Here is a 20380-nt window from a genome sequence, read left to right as displayed (position 1 = left end):
GCAAGTGTATTTGTGCACCGGATTCATCACGTTTGTTTCAGTGATATTTAACAGTTCTTTCCAGGGGCGAGTCCACTATGGGGCAGCAAAAATTAGTGGGCAGAAAAAATATGGTCCATATCTATAGTTCCACTATCTAGCAGATGGTGGCTGTTTTGCTTGCAGTGTCGTTCTAGCATTTGTCTATTAAACTGTTTGTATTACTTATCACCAATTTGATGGCATGTGTTATTGCTGTATGAAGGATGTGATCTGAAAAGCAGGTATAGTCCATGGCATGTGCTATCGGTATATGAAGGATGTGATCTTCAATTCTGGTATAGACCATAATTGTCATTGGGGTGGTGGAAGGAAATGGTGTGAAAGAAAAATGCTACTTACCAGTATGCATCTGTTCTTGGCATGCAGAGCTGTAGATTGATATACTTGTGCATAGATCGCCATCTGGTGTTGGGCTCAGATGTTTGCACTTTGTTTTTGTTTTGGAAGAAGTCTTTGTAGTCACGAGGTAGGTGACTGCTCCCTAGGGTAATAGTGCGCATGGGTATTGACTACATCTCCAGATTGTTTTCGCCATGAAGGGTTATGATGGAGTTAGTAAGAAATAGAAAGAAATGTCCATGTGTGATGTAACTAAGTAATTTAGTACTGCAACAGAGAGAGGTATCCGGGGAGGCGGGTGGGCGTATATGAATCTACAGCTCTACATGCCAAGAACAGATGCATACTGGTAAGTAGCATTTTCCGTTCAAGGCTTATGAGCTGTAGATCATATACTTGTGCATAGACTATACAGCACTTATCTCCTTAGCGGTGGCTACCTGTATCTGTTGCAGTGGTCTGAAGAAGTGTTTTTAATACAGCATGGCCCACACTAGCTTGTTGTTTTGCTTGCAAATCTACAAAATAGTGTTTTGTGAAAGTGTGTGGTGTAGACCAAGTTGATGCTTTGCAGATGTCATCTAGGGGAATGTTCCCTAAGTATGCCATTGAAGCCCCTAGTTTGACTGTGGAATGAGCTCTAGGGGAATGGTTAATGTGTGTTTGGCTTTAAGCTAGCATATGTGAATGCATTTAACAATCCACCTTGCAATCCCCACTTTTGAAATGAGATTGCCCTTATGAGGTGGGGAGAAAGCCACAAAGAGTGAAGAGCCCATTCTGCCACTGAGTCTGGTTGAGGGAAAAAAAAATGGGAGTTCAACAGACTGGTTAAGAAGGAAGGCAGAAATGACTTTAGGTAAACATTTTGGGTTAGTCCTAAGAACCACTTTTTTATGGTAGATTTGCAAAAATGGTTCTTGTATGGTTAATGCCTGTAGTTCACTAACTCTTCCAAGAGATGTGATAGCAACGAGGAAGGCTACTTTCCAGGTGAAGAACTGTAGTTCGCATTTGTGCAGAGGTTCAAATAGGGGACCCATGATTCTGGTAAGGACAATATTTATATTCAATACTGGAGAGGGTGGAACTCTGGGTAGAATTATTCTTTTAAGTCCTTCCATAAATGCTTTGATAGCGGGTACCCTAAACAAAGACAAGTGCTGTCCGTTTTGGAGATAAGCTGCTATTGCAGCGAGATGTAGTCTTATGGATGTATATGCTAAGTTACATTGTTGTAGGTGCAACAGGTAACAGATAATGTTTTGAATAGAAGCATGTAGTGGATTGATGTTGTTATTTGTACTGTAAATTACAATCATTTTCCACTTTGATGCATAGCATGCTCTGGTGGTAGGACGTCCAGCCTCTTTAATGATGTTCATGCAGTCTGACGGGAGATTGTGGTAGCCAAACTCTAAGACTTCAGGTGCCAGATCGCAAGGTTGAGTTGATTGGGATCTGAATTCTCTTTTTCTCCATGGTTCTGGGTGAGAAGCATGGGTGAGAGGCGTAGCTTTTGATGATGAACTACTGATAGTTCCAAGAGGGTTGTGAACCATGGTTGTCGGGCCCATGTTGGAGCAACCGGGATCATTGTGAGGGAATGTGGTTTGAGCTTCCGAAGCACCCACGGAATTAGCGAGAGACGCGGAAAAGCTTAAGCAAATTTGCCTGACCAGTTCATCCACAGCGCATTGCCTTTGGACAGTGAGAGTGGATACCTGGACGCGAAGCTTGGGCATTTTGCATTCTGGTGTGTAACGAACAGATCTATTTCTGGATGGCCCAACATGTGAAAGAATGGAAGAAGAACTTGAGGATGAAGTTCCCATTTGTGCATCTGCTGGGGTTGACGACTGTGCATATCTGCAATCTGATTGTGTACCCCATGGAGGTGTTCTGCCAGGAGGTATATGTTTTGTGGAATGGCCCATCTCCATATGCTTTGAGCTAGGTGTGAAAGCTGTAGAGAGTGTGTTCCCCCCATTTCTGTATGTAGTACATTGCTGTAATGTTGTCTGTACGGACCAGGACAGCTTTGCCTACCAGATGGAGTTGAAAGGATTTTAGTGCCAGAAAAATTGCCAGTAATTCCAGGTAATTTATGTGGCGTTGTTTTTATTGAGGGGTCCATATGCCCTGAATGGTATGGTTTTGAAGATGAGCTCCCCAGCCGGTGAGGGATGCGTGTGCTGTTAGCACTATCTGTGGAACCGGGTAGAGGAACGGCCGCCCTTTGGAAAGATTTTGTGTGTTCCACCACTGCAGAGAGCGATGTGTGCGGCTGTTCACCAACACCTGATCTGTTATCTGACCTTGAGCCTGGTTCCACTGACGTGCCAAGCACTCCTGTAAGGGACAAATTTGGAGTCTTGCGTAAGGGACAATGAGAAAGCAAGAGGCCATCATCCCGATTAACTGCATGAACACTTGAGCTGGTAATGAGTGTTGAGGCTGGTAATGAGTGCTGAGGCTGAAATTGCGATATTAGAGCTTGAATGTTGCATATCCTGACTGGGTTGGTGTATGCTAGGGATTTTGAAGTGTTTATCGGAGCTCCTAGATATTGCTGTGTGTTGGAGGGTTGGAGGTGAGACTTGGCGAGGTTCACCTTGAATCCCAATTGGTGAAGCAACTGGATTGTTTTGTGTGTGCGTGTTGCACACAGCTGTTGTGTGACTTGGCTTTTATGAGCCAGTCGTCCAGATAAGAGAACACATGAATGTGTTGTCTTCGTAAGTGAGCTTCGACCACTGCGAGGCACTTTGTGAAGACCCTGGGTGCTGTGGTAACCCCAAACTGGAGGACTTTGAACGGATAGTGTTGACCGTCTCCCACAAACCTGAGATATTTCCTGCGCACGGGGTGAATGGGAATATGAAAGTAGGCATCCTTTAAATCCAGAGTGGAGAGAAAATCGCCTTGTTGAAGCAGTGGTAGCACCTGTTGGAGAGGGATTATGTGGAAGAGGTCTGACTGCATGTAAAGGTTTAACGGTCTGAGGTCAAACATTGGCCTGACAGAGCTGTCCTTTATTGGAATTAAAAAACATAGGGAGTAAACCCCTGTGCCTTGATGAGGCGAGGGGACTGGTTCTATAGCATTTTTTTGTAATAGAGAGAGAACCTCTTGTTTTAGAAGAGTCAGATGTTCAGAGGACATTGGACGTTGTCTGGGAGGAATTTTTGGGGAGTGGAGGTGAGTTCCAGGCAATAACCACACTGGATAATTTGTCTTACCCACCTGTCTGTTGTGATGGAGTTCCAGTCAGGTAGGAATTGTGAGAGGCATCCCCCAACAGGAGTGGAAAAATCAGGGGAAGTGGAGGGAAGTCACTGCTCGGTGGTAGGGGGGCTGCAGGTGGTTTTACTGTGGCCTTTTCCTTTATTGTTGTAACCCCTGTATCCTGCTCAAAAAATATCCTCTGGAGGAGGTAGTTTGATTGGGACTTTTATATGATGAAGAGGGATGTTCCAAGCCAGTGGTTTTGGAGCCAGCCCTGTAAAAGGAGCGACGAAAAGAGCCTCTAGGGGAAGACAGTTGCAAGACCCCCATGGACTTGGCAGTCTCAGTATCTTTTTTCATCTTTTCTAAAGATGTGTCGACTGTGGGTCCAAAAAGATGCTCTTGGCCGAAAGGCTGATTAAGAATAGTAGATTGCACCCCCTGCTTGAATCCTAATATCCGGAGCCAAGCGTGCCTGCGTAGTAAAAGCAGGCATTAATAGCACGAAATGCTGTCTCAGCCGCATCAAGGGCACATTTTATCGATGCATCGGTTATTAATTTACCCTCCTGTATGAGGTCATTGGCTTTGTTTTTTAGTGGTCAGGCAGATGATGCATAAGCTTTTCAAGCTCATCATAGTGAGCTCTTTCATATCTGGCTAACAAAGCTTGGGCATTGGCAATCTGCCAGTGATTTGCAGCCTGTGACGCAATTTGTTTGCCAGATGCATCTATGAGTTTTGATTCCTTACCAGGAGGAGGAGCGTCGCCAAGTGCTCTGTGAATTTGCCCTCTTGCGTGCATTAGACACCACAAGAGAATCTAGAGGGACCTGACCTTTAATGTACACTGGGTCATTGGGAGCTGCCTTATGTTTTTTGTCCACCCTGGTGTTCAGGATCCTGGCTCTGACAGGGTCTTTAAACACTTCTGGTGCATGTTTTAGCATGCCTTTTAGCATTGGTAGGGTGTGAACTTTGGTGTGGGTGAAAATATTTCCAATAAAAAGTCTTCCTCTAAGGGATCAGAGTGTAATTGTACCCAGTGGTATTGAGCTTCCCTATTAATTAGTTGCGCAAACCCAATATTTCATCTGGTGCTGATGGCCTAGAGGGATAGAGTTCAGGATCATTGTGTGGATCTGGATCTGTATTGTAATCATCCCAAGGATCTACATCGAGTGGGGTGGTATGTGCGTCATCATCATTATCTGGATCTCCGTTCCCATCCCCCTTTATAATCATCTTCATCATCCTGTGGATGAGGTGAAAATATATGTTGTGGGGAGTGTGCTGGAGAAATTAACAAATTAGGATCAGCTGGAGAAGGAGAGGAAGGTGGAGAAGTATTAGTGCCCATTTCTCTCTGTTTAATGGGTATTTCAGAGTCTGGTGAAGTGTCCAGTTTAGGAGGCTTTGCAACAAAATGACCGGTTTCTGGGTCATTGTGTAGTGTTTTTTGCTTTGGGTCTGAAAAATCTGGCACACTGTTGTTTGGGTACAATGTCCTTTTTCGGTGCTGAAGGTTTAGGGTCAGAATGCTGTTATGCTTTTGTTTCTGAAGCTTTCTGCTGGATCTTGGACTCTAGTTTTTGGTATAGGAGTTTGTGGCTCAGACCTTTTTCGGGTCCGAAGGTTTTTTCGAGTCCGAAGGTTTTTTCGGCTCAGAATGTTTGTCAGATTTGTCCACAATCAGAGACGTCCACCTGTCTGGTGGCAATCCCTGTGCTGTCCAAGGAGCTGCCATTATGGTGCCACCAGTAACGACACTGTAGAGCTTTGCTGTACGAGCACCAAGTTCAAAGTGTCTGCACCAAAAAGTTGTTTATTTTACATATACAAACTCTCAAAACCAAACAAGCTAGGAATTCTCTCCCAGTGAATGGATTTTTTGCAAATGGAAAGGATTTTTGCAAAAGCCCTATGTACTAATAGGTTGGTTCACAGAATTCGGAATCACAGTGGGTTCCAATACGACCTACCTCATTAATATGCATAAAGCTGGTTGTAAACTGCGACCCACCACAATTGGCTAAGGTGACATGCATGGTAGCCTGCTGGGGTAAACAGACCACCATGTCTGGGATTGCTTTTAAATTAAGCAATCTATTTTATTTCAATGCAGCTCATTTTCCTAAAAGGAACAAGTGATGTGTTTAAAAAAATGGCAAGTTAAACAAAGTTTTATCATGAGAGGGCACTGGTCCTGTAGACGACTGCCTAAACCAAAAAAAAAGTTTTGTCAACATTCCCAGAGAGGAAGAGGTTTCCCTGGGACCCCTTTCCATTTGCGAAAGGATTAGCATCCATTTTGAAATTGTGGTAAAATATTAATGTCCTGTAACCGAAATCCGGTTACAATACATTACTACATACCTCATGGAATTGGTATTTGGGAGGGATGCCCGTAACACGCTCCTTCCAAATAGTGATTTCTTAATGTTTACTTAATCTCTTAAAAAAAATTGGAGAACCTTTTATGAATCGATAAACTGGTTTAGTAAATTACAAAAAGTGTTTTAGCAGTCACAAACCCTCTGATTTACCTATCCTGAGGGCTTGCAACCCTTAAAACACTTTCTACATCAGGCCTTAAGTGTAGAGAAATTATATAAGTTTAGAAAGAACAATTAAGATATACTATAGGCGGTAAGGGGCTAAGGGCCTAATGTGCAGAGCTGTTTTGTGGTCACAAAGGGTGACATTACCAAAATCACACAGTTTGCAACAGCAATAGGGCTGTTTAAAAAATACTAAGCCCATTTTAAGAGACAGTAACATTTTTACCAAATTGAAAATGTATTTAGAAAAGCATATTGAATCACTATTTGGTAGTGACTTGTTTAGGACATCAATTCCAAATAGGAATTGGTTATGTTATGTATCAATGTTTTCGGATCGTAATCCAGTTACAAAACATTGAAAAGTTACAGACTCCAGAGCTCGGGTGGTGACACATTTGCAAAAGGATAGGCTTTAAAGTTTGTTGGTGAGTCGACAGTAGTCCAATGGATCACTGGAAACTCTTAAACTTAAAAAATAATACTTTCTTTTAAAATACAGTCGCAAGACAAGCCGGGCACGGACCACAGCCCCTAGGCTCCACCGCATTTTGGCCGCATCACCTTCTCCACGCCCAGAGGCGCATAAAGGCGACTGTGAGGCCCCACTGCGCGGGACCCATCACGCAGGTCCAGTCACGAGACAAACCGGGCATGGACCACAGCCCCCAGGCTCCACTGTGTTTTGGCTGCATCTTCTTCTTTCGCATCCGGAGGAGCATAAAGGCGACCGCGAGGCCCCCCTGCACCCATCATAGCCCAGAGAGGGAGGGCCATCCCACTGAAACTTCATCCCAGAGATCTGCCATCTCCCAAACTCCAAAAGGTACTGTAAGCCACTTATTTTTCAAATCACCCAGAGGCAACACGGGACCTCTCCACTCCCTTCCCTTTTGTTCTTTTGACTCGGCTGCCCCCCCCTCCTTTGGATATTGGGGTGATATGGGAAAGAGATAATTAACCGTGGGAGGTGCCAACAAGAAAAGAATGAATCAGAGAACTCAGAATCTGAATCCTGTGGCAGGGACTAGTGTGCTGGAGTGTATTGTCAATTTACTGTCTGAGTGTGAGTAGCTACTGGACCCCACTGCCATCGTTAGTGATCCAAAGCCTGTCACCTCACGTGCACAACCCAGCCCCACTAAAACTAGGCGCATCGCGAGCATGTTCAGGAAGCCATCCACCAGGACTCAATCCTTTGATGCCACGGATGTGCCACACGGATATCTGAACAGCACGGATTGTACCCCATCTGCGACCACAGTCTATTTCCCATGCAGAAATAGATTCTCACCCCTTGCAGACTCACCAGAACCAGTGGATAGTATTCCTTTCTTAGGAGATCAGATGGTTTGGAGAGATGCAGAGGATGATTCAACAGATCATATCCCTCGGGCCGGGGGTGGGGGTAGGAGGATTGTGAATTCTGAGCACCCAAAACTGATCTCTGCAGGGAAATCTTTACCTTCAAAAAAGTTGTTGGGTCTGTGACTGGGCTTATGCACAAACTGCTGGAAAGACTAGAAGGGCAGGACAACCTAGATAGACTCCCCGCAACGGATATCTCACAGATAGACATCAATTTAACACAACCCTTGCAACCTGCATATACTGCTCCACTTGTTCCTCCCACACTCCTGACATGTAACCCAGACCAGCGCGATATGGGCTGTCACAATACCCCACCACCTTGGGCGAAGTGCTAGGATGGCAGAGGGGGATCCATTGGGGAACATGTATCACACACAAAGGCTTTTGCACAGCGCACACTTCTCCCTAGAGGACGAGGTGACAAGTTATCTCACCAGCCACGAGCTTCCCCAAACTCGTCTAGGCGATACAGACATTTCATCTACATGACAAATGTACCCAAAGGCGGCGAATTTGCCAATCACGAGAACAAAGAGTCCATCAAAAACAAGTCCATACACTGGATCAGGCATGTAAGGGGGTGCAGGTCCATGATAAGGGGCTTCATTCTGAGAGCTAGACGATGTTTCCTGACAAACAGTCCCACAGACGCACTAAAACTCACATTAGTCGATGAAAGCCTAATGCATAACTTAATTGCCCTAGAAGCCAGGATATGTCCTCCACCTACATCGAATATTCAATTCAAAAACCAGATGATCAGCGATTCCATTCAGTCTATGTCTAACATACTGTTGATAAGGCCTTCTTGGTTTTCGCACCTGGCTCAAACCGTTTGACTGTAACATAGAGTCCCCACCTAAACTTGCTGCACCCAGCATCTCTGATTTTGTTTCTCACACAGCCTCTTCACCACCTGAGGGGAGTCCACTGGATCCCAGACCTCTGATTGGCTTAGAAATTACTAATTACACTCCACAGAGGTCACCAGGTGAGGGAGATGCCACCTATGCCGTAGATACTGCCACAAACGCTTATAATGACTCCACGGCCCAGGAAGCTGAGCCCTAAAGTGCCCCCGCTAACCATGACCTAACACTGCTTACAGGTCCGTGGCAGCTCGAAAAAGCCTCATGGAACGTGGCTGGAATACAAAGCAAGCTACGCCTACCCCATTGGGCCACATTTATCATCTCGCATAATACCTGTATATTTCAGGAAACCTGGAGTTTAGCACCAGGATTTGTGAATCTCCACAAGTCGGCATTAGCTCCAAAGCAGAATTAGCTCCAAAGCAGGGCCGCCCCTCGGGAAGCCTCCTAACCTGATAAGCATTGCATTAACCTATGACACAAAGGAACTTCCTACTGACACCCCGACATCCTTGCGGTTAGGCTAAGGGGCACCTCAGGAATTAGTATAGACATCTATATCGTCTACACAAGAGACAACAAGTAATCTACACTGCAAACCCTAGATGAGCTGCTGGGGGGAAGGGAGGGTAGCACACATTAATTATAGGTGGCATCTTTAACGTAACCTTCAAGCCCCTCGACGGTGAGGATATTCAAGACATCACCGAGGAAGACAATGTGTGGTCAGTTCCATCTCTCGACCTCCCATCCATAAAGAAGTGGTCACATTCTGCCCTACAAATCAATGCACGGATGCTAGAGCACAGGTTGCGGGCTACCAACGAAAGAACGCGCTCTGACAGAGAAGGGGGGGCTGACTTTTATTGGTCCTACAGGCGTCAGCCGCATGTACTATACCCTCGTGGCCCTCAGGATATGGCCAACCATCATCAATATGGCCATAATCAAAACCTGTGAAGGAGATCACAACCCGCTAAGCCTGTTGTTAAGGTACCCCTGGGGCAAACACAGTATCACAGGCAAAAACCACTAACTCACTAAGGAGGTGGTACCATTAAACAACAAGCGCCAACTCAAATGGCCAGTGGTCATGAGGGACGAATCCAAATTGAACACCATAAAGAGGGAACTTGAGGCACACTTGTCTGCGACGCGATCTCTATCATATGATCCACGTTCAGCAGCAAACGTCAGTGCTTGGCATGAAAAGTTTTTCACTCGACCAGTTTTACATTTTATTGCCCATCGGCACAATACTAGCCCAAAACAGATAGATGCAAACAAGGTAAACTCAGAGTTCACACGGGAATGCTGGACCCTCCGGAGACGCTTGGCCACAGCTATCAGATCTAAGAATATACCCATGACACGAGAGCCTAGGAGACTCCACAAATCATCTCAAGCTAGGGCCAAGCAAGATTGGGACAAGAATAGGTAGTCTGAACTCAGGGAGGCTTGTTCCCAACCAGACACTAGGAAATTTTGGGCCCTTGTGGCAAAGGGTAATTTTGTAAAATTAACTCCCCTGGCCAATAACATTGCAGCCAACATATGGTATGACCACTTTGATGCCCTGTATAAAAACACCTTTAGCCTTGCTTAAGGCCTGTATACTCTTGATTCACCCCACCCCATACCAAGCCTCTCGTTTTCTAAGAAGGAAATTCTGGCCTCTTTAGAGGCCATTTATTGTTCCTGCCAAGGCCTCTGGTCCAGATGGGATCCCGGGAGACCTCTTCCATTCTGACAGGGACAACTGAGCACTATATATAATGGCACTTGCCAATGACATTGATGGGGTACCCTCTCCCCGTATCCTGGAAGGGAGCCAAAGTGATCCCCATTTTTAAAGAGCAATCCGGGCAACTATCGGCCCACTAGCTTGATTGATTACATCCAAAAAGTTTTCTGTTGTTCCCTCTTACTGAAGATCCAAGACTGGATGGCAGACCATCACATCTTGCCCCCACTACAAGCAGAGTTCTGCCAGAAAACTGGAACAATTGATAATATTGGGCAAAGGGAGTCTTTACATAGCATTTATAGACTTGAAGTCAGTGTTCGACCTTGTGCCCAGGGGAAAGCTATGGCAGGTCCTTAAGGAGATGGGGATGCCCATAGAAATCCTGTCCCTACTCATAAACCTCTATGCAGAGAACTTTGCTAGGATAAAATGGGGTCCTTCAGGGCTGTGTCTTGGCCCCAAAATTGTTTTAGCTGTAGATCAACCAAGTGGTCGAATTTCTAGTAGCAATTCCTGCAGACGTGCCTTCCCTAGGGAAACAGAAAATCGCAACCTTGCTGTTTGCAGACGATACACTCCTCGTCTTCAAAATACCAACGGGCTGCAAATCTTACTAAATCAATTTACGATCTTTTGCGATGAGGGGGGGTGGGCTAGAAATAAACACCACTAAGGCAAAAGTGTTGATGTTGAATCGCCACAAATCCGTCAATGGGTGCCTAACTTTAAACAACCCCCTAGAGAGAGTGAGCAGCTTTGAATATCTGGGCATCAAATTGTTGGAAGCAATGACTTGGAAGCAGCAGCTAAATAAGACCCATCTTAAGTTCTCACAGGTAACTGGGGCCCTTAGGAAGGAACACTGTCGCTCTTAATCGAAACCAGTCGCACCAGCCCTGGAGCTAATCAAATGCAAGGCTGTAAGAAGTGCCCTTTATGGGGCTGAACTCTGGGTTTTTTACAAACTGAGTGACCTAACCATGACTGAGAATAAATTCCTTAGGAATTTGGTGTCCCTTCCACTGAGCACACCACTCTTCCCCATAAAATTGTACATGGTTATAAAATCAATTAAGGATCTAGTTAAGCTCCGCCCGCTTGTATTCTGGCAGAGGCTTGTATCCACCCCGGAGCTGTACAAGTACACAGCTGCTTTTAATGAGGTTTGCTTATTAGACACATCATGCAAAAGAGGATGGATTAAAAACGTGAGGAACCTCATCATCAGCATTGGGTTAACAGGGTACAGCATAAACCGCCCAGCACTGCTCGCCAAGGAACAATTAAAAGCTCTGTACTGAGACTGGGTAGTGCAGAACGTACTAAGGGCTAGCAAGCGGGACAGATTAACAGAGGAATTTATAAACTTTAAATCAAGCTGCTCATTGGAAGACTATCTTTTTTTTTTGTTTTTTGCCCTCATTCATCTTTTAACCATCATAGACAAACCGTCTGTTAATACCCCTACTCAACAATCTGGGAAAACACAGGCTCTTTTGATAAATTCTCTCGATACCTTCAGCCTGTAGGGGTAAATTTCCAGACCGACATGCTACTTTCCGTCAGAGAAAGAGGTTAGGTTTCACTCCCACTTGATCTGTACGACCAGATGGACTCTTTCGGTGTCCCGGGGGAAGGCCCAACATAGTCCAAGGAGTATCCAATAGGCATAATCATCGGACCCGCCCTTCATTATAACATATTCAAGAAGGAAGTAACACAACATATATAAAGATTTTCTTAAACTATTTCCATTGAAGCAGTAGGTCCCAGTATGCAATCTTCTTTCGACTACCAGATCTAGCCAGGTCCATCTTAGATGTTTCATATAAAGAAGTCAGCGAATCCGAATGTTTAGGAGGATCAGGGTCTACCCACTGTGTAAAAAACTACCAACTGATTGCACTCCTCGACGTTGAGGCCAAATACTTTGCAGGACTCCTATTGATCCATCTGCGAGAATGGGCTGCAAACCAAAGCTTAATACCATCCACCCAAACGGGGTTCTGCAAAGACATGGGGACAACAACCAACTTGATCGCCATCTCGTTGCTCATTGACAAGGCAAGAGCGACCAAGCAGGCTCTCCACCTCTGCTTTGTGGACTTTAAAGCGGCCTTTGATAATTTCAACCGAGAAATCCTATGGCAAAAACTGGCCTCCTGGGGGATTCCCTTGCCTCTACTAAACCTTTTAATTGAGTTGCATACAAACACATGGGTCCAGGTAAAGCTTGGGAACAACTCGCACCTCTCTAGGCGCATTCCGACCACAAAGGGCCTAAAACAGGGGTGCGTGTTAGCTCCAACTCTTTTCAATCTTTTTACAGCCGACCTGCCACCCGCCTTAGATGCCAGCAATTCGCATGCTCCGCGGTTAGGAGGCCAAGGGCTGTCCAGCATCTCCTACGCAGACGACGTGGTCCTGGTCAGTCACACGAAAGTTGGCCTTCAAAACCTTATCAACACGCTTCATGGTTATGCCGTCGAAAACCAACTAGAAGTGAACATTAATAAAACAAAAGTTCTTTCTATAACTAGAAGCAAAAAGTCGCACACTTGGATGCTTGGTTCGGATGCAATCTCAAACTGCTCTGAATACAAATATCTTGGGATCCAAGTCGATAAAGGTGGCCGCTACCAAAACCAATTAGAGGCCATCAAGAGGAAAGGCATGCTAATAGCCGTGACATTGAAACAGCTAAAGACAAATCTGACCGGTGAGACTCTACTTCCACTATTACGAGTAGCCAAAATCAAAATAGAGTCATCAATCACGTATGGCAGTGAGGCTCTAAGAGGAATTGATGCTAAACTTCTGGACACAACCATCTCAAAGGCCTACAGATTTCTTCTTAATCTACCATCCTATACTTCGCAGGCCCAGATTCGGTTGGAATTCTGGCTGACGTGCCAAATGCTTGCTCGAAGAGGTTCATACATCAAGTGCTGGCACAAATTAAAGAATTCTCAAGAAAACACCCTGAACCGACAGCTCTGGCAAGACATGCTTACCACACCGCGAATGCCGGCGAAAAAATACCTAGAGGAGTCCTTGTCCATCACAGGACTGAAAGACCTTTGGGAGACCCCTGTATCACATGCGCAATTTAAGCGCATAGTGAACAAGAGTCTAAAGAGATAATCACATGTGGAGGACAAAGCTTTGCTCTCTCATAGGCGCCATGCCTGGATGACCTTGTGCACATACAGAACACCGGGGCTCCAAGCATATTTTGGTCTGGGGTATGGCTGGAAAACAAAAGATGCCTTTTTCAAACACAGGCTGGGGATTCTACCTGCCATTCCTCACCTACCACCATGGTTGAGGCAGAACTATGGGACCAAATGCCGGCTCTGCGGAACAGGATTTGAAGATTTGGAACATCTATTGTGCACTTGCCCGAGGCTGAACGAGGAAAGAGTAGCCCTGTTGAAAACAGCTTTCAACGAACTAGGAGTCCGCTCACGCACACAAGCTGTCCTTGCTTGTTTTGATCCTGGTCTACCGCCACTAAACGGGAAGCTAGTGAAATTCCTGAAACTAGCGGAACAGAAACAAATAACCCAGGCACTTGGCTAAGTGGAAACCCGGGACAGGACCAAGTGCCTTGAACATTTTTTCCCGCGGGGCTTTACTGTTTTTTTTATCTTTACTATTCGATTAATCATGAATTTCTGCTTTTAAGGTCTTTTAAATTTCTTATGAGATTGTTTTAAGGCTCTTTTTGTAACGGTTTTTATTAACCTAAAACAATAAAGAATTACTTACTTACACTGTGTACAAATTTGTCTCCTTGCCAATAAAATTGCATAAAATAAAAGAGATCTAGCTGGTCCTACAATAGGGCTGTTGAGACCAAAAATGATCAAAGTCAGGTCCATTAGGATCGGTACTCTCAGAATACTCTCCATTGTTATCCGTACCTCTTCCCAAAATACGCCAATTGAGGGACAATCTTTGAACATATGCGAGTCCGAGGCTTCTACCAACCCACATTTTTTACAGTTGACTTGAGAGCCTTTAAGGATTTTTGATAGCCTAAGAGGGGTTAAGTATGCTCTATGGACCGTGAAAATGTCATTCCTCTTCAACCATGCAGGTTTAACTAAGCTGAAGAGAATTGTAAAAGAATCATGCCATAATAGGTCACACTGTACACTTGGCATCTGTTCACTCCAGAGCTTGTTAGCCAGCTTAAACTCCCCATCCACCACCTCTTCTATGGCCAAATACCAGTATGAAACCTCCTTCTTACCTACTGGCCTTTCCACAAAACTGCTGCTCTAGACTATTTCCTTCACCAATAGATTTTTTCTGTACCCAACGATGTAGCTGAATATACTTGAATCTTGAGAGACCACTGCCCACTCTCATCTTTAGATCTTCCCATGAGATGAACGTTTTATGGCTAACCAGATCTCCCCATACGTCTAGTCCAGCATCTTTAAGTGGCATCTCCAGCTTGTCCAGAAGGCATTCTGGTGAGCCCGGAGAGTCCCAGAGTGGCGCTAAATTAGAAAAGTAGTTGAGACCTGTCAGATTTTTTATACTTGCCCATATTCTGGAAAATCCCTGTAGGACCTTCAATTTAACTTTCTTAAAAAAAAATTGGTCACCAAATTTATACATAAAACCCTCATCCGGTAGACCCGCCCCTTTTAACATAGCCAATAGCATGTCTCCTCTCCCTGTGTCAGTAGGCCTTTTTAATAACATCCAAGAGTACGTGAGTTGAAAAGCCCATGCTTAGTATTGAAGATCAGGTAGCGCAAGACCTCCCTTCTCCGCCTTAGCTTTTTCCAGGCTATCCTGGTGGATCTATATGCCCAAATAAAATAATTTATTTCTCGTTGAAATATTTCTATAATGCGTTTATTGAAGTATAGAGGGATTGTATTAAAAAGAAAAGTGGCCTTGGGTAATATTGACATTTTAACAAGATTCACCCTCCCTAAGACGGATAAAGGGCCCATGTCTTCATCTGTTTGTGACAATCTCGGAGGACTCGTGTTAGGTTGACTTCTGCTAATTTATCTATACCTTGAACAACTCTGACCCCAAGGTTTCTCGTGTTATGACTTATGTGATGTACCATCCCCGAATGTTCCAGGTCATAATTTCTGTTTTACCAGTGTTTATCCCGTATCCTGAGACGTGCCCAAATTCCTCTGCCAATTTGATAACTGCCGGGAAGGTTGTATCTAAATCAGCTGATAATATCAGCGAACGGCTCGGTATACATATCAAACAGCAGGGGGGACAGGGGGCAGCCCTGTCGAGTCCCTCTGGTGATACCAGCTGCCTTGGTAAGATTACGATTAACTAAAAGCCTAGCCGATGGCGCCTGATATAGCAACTGTATGGTGCGGCAAAACTTGACACTCAAATAAAATTTTCCCATGACTTCTGACAGGTTGTTCCAATTTACCCTGTCAAAAGCCTTAGTGGCATCCAGAGTTAACGCTGCCAGGGGAAGTGAATAGGTGGAAGCGATGTCTATTGCTCCGACCAGATCTCGGGTAAGGTCTGCCAATTGTCTCCCTTTCACGAACCCCTTTTGGTCGGGATGAAAAATGTCCTTCGCCACCACCCCCAACCTAGTATCTAAAATGGAAGTAAAAATGTTGTAGTCAGCGTTTAAAAGCGAAATGGGGCGATATGATCCGCATCTAGAGGGATGTTTACCCAGTTTTAAAATCAGGACTACTGTAGCATAATTCTGTGATGCAGGTGGGCTAGACCCTTCCAAAAATATTCTATTAAATGGTTGAGTTAGTATTGGGATCATACTCTCACCGAGTGATCTATATAATTCAACTGGTAGTCCATCGGGACCAGCTGCTTTTCCCCTTTTACCGCCTGCTAATGCCTTCCTTACTTCCTCTTGCGTTATTCTCTGTTCTAGGTCTAACTGTTGCTCTGCGCTGATAGATGTTCAGGTAATTTTCTCCAACCATGTTTTTACCCTAGTATTATCCTCTATTGAGGTCTCTATATACATCTCCTGAAAAAATTCAAGGAAAGCCTCTCCAATACCTCCATCCGAGGATATGGAGACTGCCCTGTTACCCCCAGATATTTCCTTTATATGGTTCCGGAGCTGGTCTGCTTTAATTTTCCAGGCAAATAGCTTCCCGCTCCTTCCCCATACTCAAAGTGGGCAATCTTGCTGGCCTCCCATCGACGCATTAGCCTCCCCTGAAGAATACCCTCCAACTTTTCCTTCAGAATTTTACATATGTCGAGATCTTCCTTTTAGCCTATTCCCACCGGTCTATTCATTCTTGCCTCGACTTTCCTCATTTCTTGTTTCAGAGCTAAAAATCTTCTTTATATTTTTTACGCTTATAGCTCGACCAATTAGTTATAATACCCCATTGGAAGACTATCTTGAACTCATCAAGGTGGCAGCAACCAGGAAACTATACATGCAATTTAGGCACGGCTCCCTGCCGGTCAATTCATTTACTAGCTCCTGGTCATGTAACACTGCCGAGCCTAAAACCTGCCCCAGCTGTTCCGCCCTGAACTAATCAATCTGTAACCAGGAGGACGATGGCGTGCCGCCTCCCCCCGATACCCGGTGCGAACCTATAATATATGACCCCCCCCCTCTTGTCTCCACAGCCCCCGAGGCTCCCGGAATGGAACCGAGTAGAGCAGTACAGTTATGACGAAGAAGACGGGATCGGGCCCTTTAACTGGATTGGCGGGTGTATGGAGGAGGAGGAGGAGTCCCGATCCACGTTACGTGGCAGCGGTGAGAGACCACAGGTGTGTTATTACACCGGAGGAGCGGACAGAGTGTTGGAGAGCGGAGCGGCGTGGAGCGGTGTGGAGATCGGAGAAACGAGAGCAGAGGAGGAGGAGAAGCTGTAGAAGAGCCAGAGGCGTTCACCTCACGAGAACTAGCGGAGACGGAGGAGATGCGAGGCGGAGGAGAAGCCGAGGACGGACGAGGCGCAGCTGAGTGGAGAAAGCCCGGAGGCCAACATCACAACGCTTCGCCCAGCCGCACACCAGGAGGGGTGTGGCTATCCGAGGTGCGTACCCGTATCGTGGGCTGGGTTAGAAAGAAGGGCAGAAGCCTTCCCTGAACCTTCCCGTCCCCCTGGGGTCCACCACCTTCACGTACTACGTGTTCTCAGCACTTACGGTTTCCATCACTCCCCTTCCCCTGATTGTATTATCATAGAGAGTGTGGACTGATACTTTCCTCTCTTGTGTTTCCCCCTCACTGGTGGAGCCTGGGTCACTACGGAGCCGGAGGAGAAAAGCCGGAGGAGGAGCCCGATCCGGAGAAGGGAGGAGGGACTACTCCGAAAGACCCGAAAAGAGAGGAGCCGATCACCGCGTAGAAGCGCGCCAAGAAAGACCTGTACCGATTATCTGTTCCACCAAATAAATCCCTCTAAAACTAAGACACGTCTCCTGCCCTTCCCTACCCCGCCGGTTACAGTGGTGGAGAATGCGGGCAACCCATCCGTCTGTGTAACGAAGATGGACAAGGTCGTACAGGCACTGGTGAAGGGACAGGAAAGACTAGAATGGCTGGCGGAGCAACATATTCGGTCAGCGGATGCCGACCGGGAAATCAAGAAAGCGGCCATGGCGGCCCGTGCACTCGACCCTCCCATGGCCAGCGGACCAGTGACGCTGGGAGTAGCACCACAGAGCATCAGTGGGGTTTCCCTGCCAAAGTACCAGCCAGGAGAGGATCCCAATGCGTTTTTGTTGAACTTCGAGAGGGCCGCCCGAGCGTGCGGATGGCCCGGGGTAAAGTGACCCTTCTTTCTCGCCCCTTTGCTGGTGGGAGAGGCCCAAGCTGCCTACCAGGTGGCAAACCCGACAGGTGACACCCCCTATGCCGACATCAAGAGGATCATACTGGATAATTTAGGCCCGGATCAGGAGGCCTACCGCCTCAGATTCCGAAAAGAACGAGGAGTACCCGGGGAACCCCTAAAACACTGTTCGTTCGATTAAAAATGGCTGCCGACAAGTGGCTAACACCCAACGCTTGTACCAAGGAGGAAATAATGGACCGAGTCTATTTGGAACAATTTCTAGAGGCCCTACTGTTTGCAACACAGAGGTGGCTCAAGCAGCACCATAACCTTACCACTGCCCAAGCCGTGGAAATGGCCACTACGTTTTCTCGAGTACAACAAAGACCCCCCCTCCCTGGGAGCTGGAGAAACAAAGGGCCGCAATTAAAAATGAGAAAAGACCCCTGAAAGCTACGGAACCGGCCAAGATGAAGCCTTGGAAACAGGAACCCCCGCCCCACAGCGGACCACAATGTTTTGAATGCAGCACCTGGGGCCACATAGCCCGGATGTGCCCCAGGAGGAAACCAGCCGAAGAACCGATGGAGGTCGGGTACCTTCCAAAGACTGTGTTGTATTCGGCTGAGATGGGGCATGCGTACAGAGTAAGTATAGAGGTAAATGGTAACCCCATCCAGGCCCTCCTAGACTCAGGTTGCCGCCAATCGGTGGTACAATCCCATCACGTGCGGCCCCACCAGGTCCTTCCCCGGGAAAAGGTGTACATCAGGTGTGTACACGGGGACGTGAGACCCTACCCCGTGGCGGTACTTCCTGTAGTCCCCCTCAAGGGCACCCCCCATAAGATCAGGGTAGGTGTGCTGTCCTCTCTCCCTGAAGACCTGATAATAGGAACAGACAACCCTGCCTTCCTAGACATGTTTCGTCAGAGTATAGGGCCCCCCGAACCGCGGGAAAAAACCATCCAGAGCACCCGGCCTATACCAGCGTTAGTGTCACCCGAACCCTGGATACTAGACAGGAGTTTTCGTTTTGCCCAGGCGAATGATGCGACGTTGTTTAACGCGTGGGAAAACGCCCACCAAACGCAAGGACAAACGCCTCTGAAATACCCCCTTTTTTTGTAAAAAACGACCTACTGTACAGACAGGGACAAAGGGACGAACCGGAGCAGTTACTCGTCTCCTCGCCCTTCAGGGAACAGGTTCTCTTCTATTCTCACTCCCATTTGGTAGCCGGCCATACGGGAGCCGAAAAAACAACCCAGAACATCCTGAGATGCTTTTATTGGCCAGGAATCTATAAGGACACCATGTCCTTTTGCCAGGAGTGTGAGATCTGCCAGAAGCGAAATATGACCAAACCTCCGGCTGTGCCTCTGCAACCCCTCCCCATCATCGGGGTTCCCTTCGAAAGGGTAGGCATGGACCTTATCGGCCCTCTTCTTAAGACACGAAAGGGACACAATACATCCTCGTACTTGTGGACTACTCAACGAGGTTTCCCGAGGCCTTTCCGCTTACGTCCACCACCACCAAAAACGTAGCGGATAAGATGTTGGAGCTGTTTTCTAGGGTGGGGTTTCCTAAAGAAGTTCTCACGAACCAAGGCACCCCCTTCGTGTCCCACCTAATGAGAGAGGTCTGTCAGCTTATGAACATACACCTAATCAGAACCGCAGTGTACCACCCGCAAACGGACGGGCTCGTGGAAAGATACAACAGAACCCTAAAGACCACTCTCAGAAAAATGCTGGAGGTTAACGGAGCTGACTGGGACCAGATCCTGCTTCTAGCATTGTACGTCATCCGCGGACAAAAACAAAGTAGTTTGGGTTTTTCGTCATTTGAGCTACTATATGGATGACAACCCCGCTCTCTACTCGACATGACAAAAGAGGCCTGGGAAAACGAGACCCCAGAGGAAACACTAAAAACCTTGGAGTACGCCCGGAATCTTCGCTCAAAGCTGGGGAAGTTAAGAGACCTGGCATTCGCCAATCTGGAAAAAAGCCAAGGGAAACAAAAGACGATATACGACAAAGTAAAAAAATGGCGACGATTACAGATGGCCGATTGGGCTTTGGTCCTCCTGCCCTCTTCGTCGCAGAAGTTCAAGGCGGAATGGGGCGGCCCTTATCGGGTGGTAGCCACCATAGGAAATACCAGCTACCGGCTGCAAGTACGTCCCAGGAAAACACAAGTGTACCACATCAATATGCTAAAAAAATGGCTGGGTCCACCGCCAGTGGGGGCACATATGGCAGACTCCACACCACCCGACATAACGAACACCATAGACAAACTCGTGCTCAACGAGGACCTAAGAGAATCAGAGAAGCAGGAGCTGCTGAAGACCCTAAAAGAACACGCAACCGTGTTCTCCGACCTACCCGGAAGAACCTCTCTTGCGGAACACCAGATACCG

General features: G+C 46.6%; 1 protein-coding gene across 3 annotated transcripts in view; it reads right to left on the bottom strand.

The window, feature by feature from the left end:
* LOC144754851 (WASH complex subunit 2-like) overlaps window positions 1-20380 on the bottom strand; it is a 770229-nt gene that overhangs the window by 443142 nt on the left and 306707 nt on the right. The window lies entirely within an intron of this gene.

The sequence above is a fragment of the Lissotriton helveticus genome, chromosome 5_1 (genome assembly GCF_964261635.1).
Source record: "Lissotriton helveticus chromosome 5_1, aLisHel1.1, whole genome shotgun sequence".
Taxonomy (NCBI): domain Eukaryota; kingdom Metazoa; phylum Chordata; class Amphibia; order Caudata; family Salamandridae; genus Lissotriton; species Lissotriton helveticus.
Note: the sequence above shows the minus strand (reverse complement) of the source record. Positions and strands in the feature narration are given on the sequence as shown.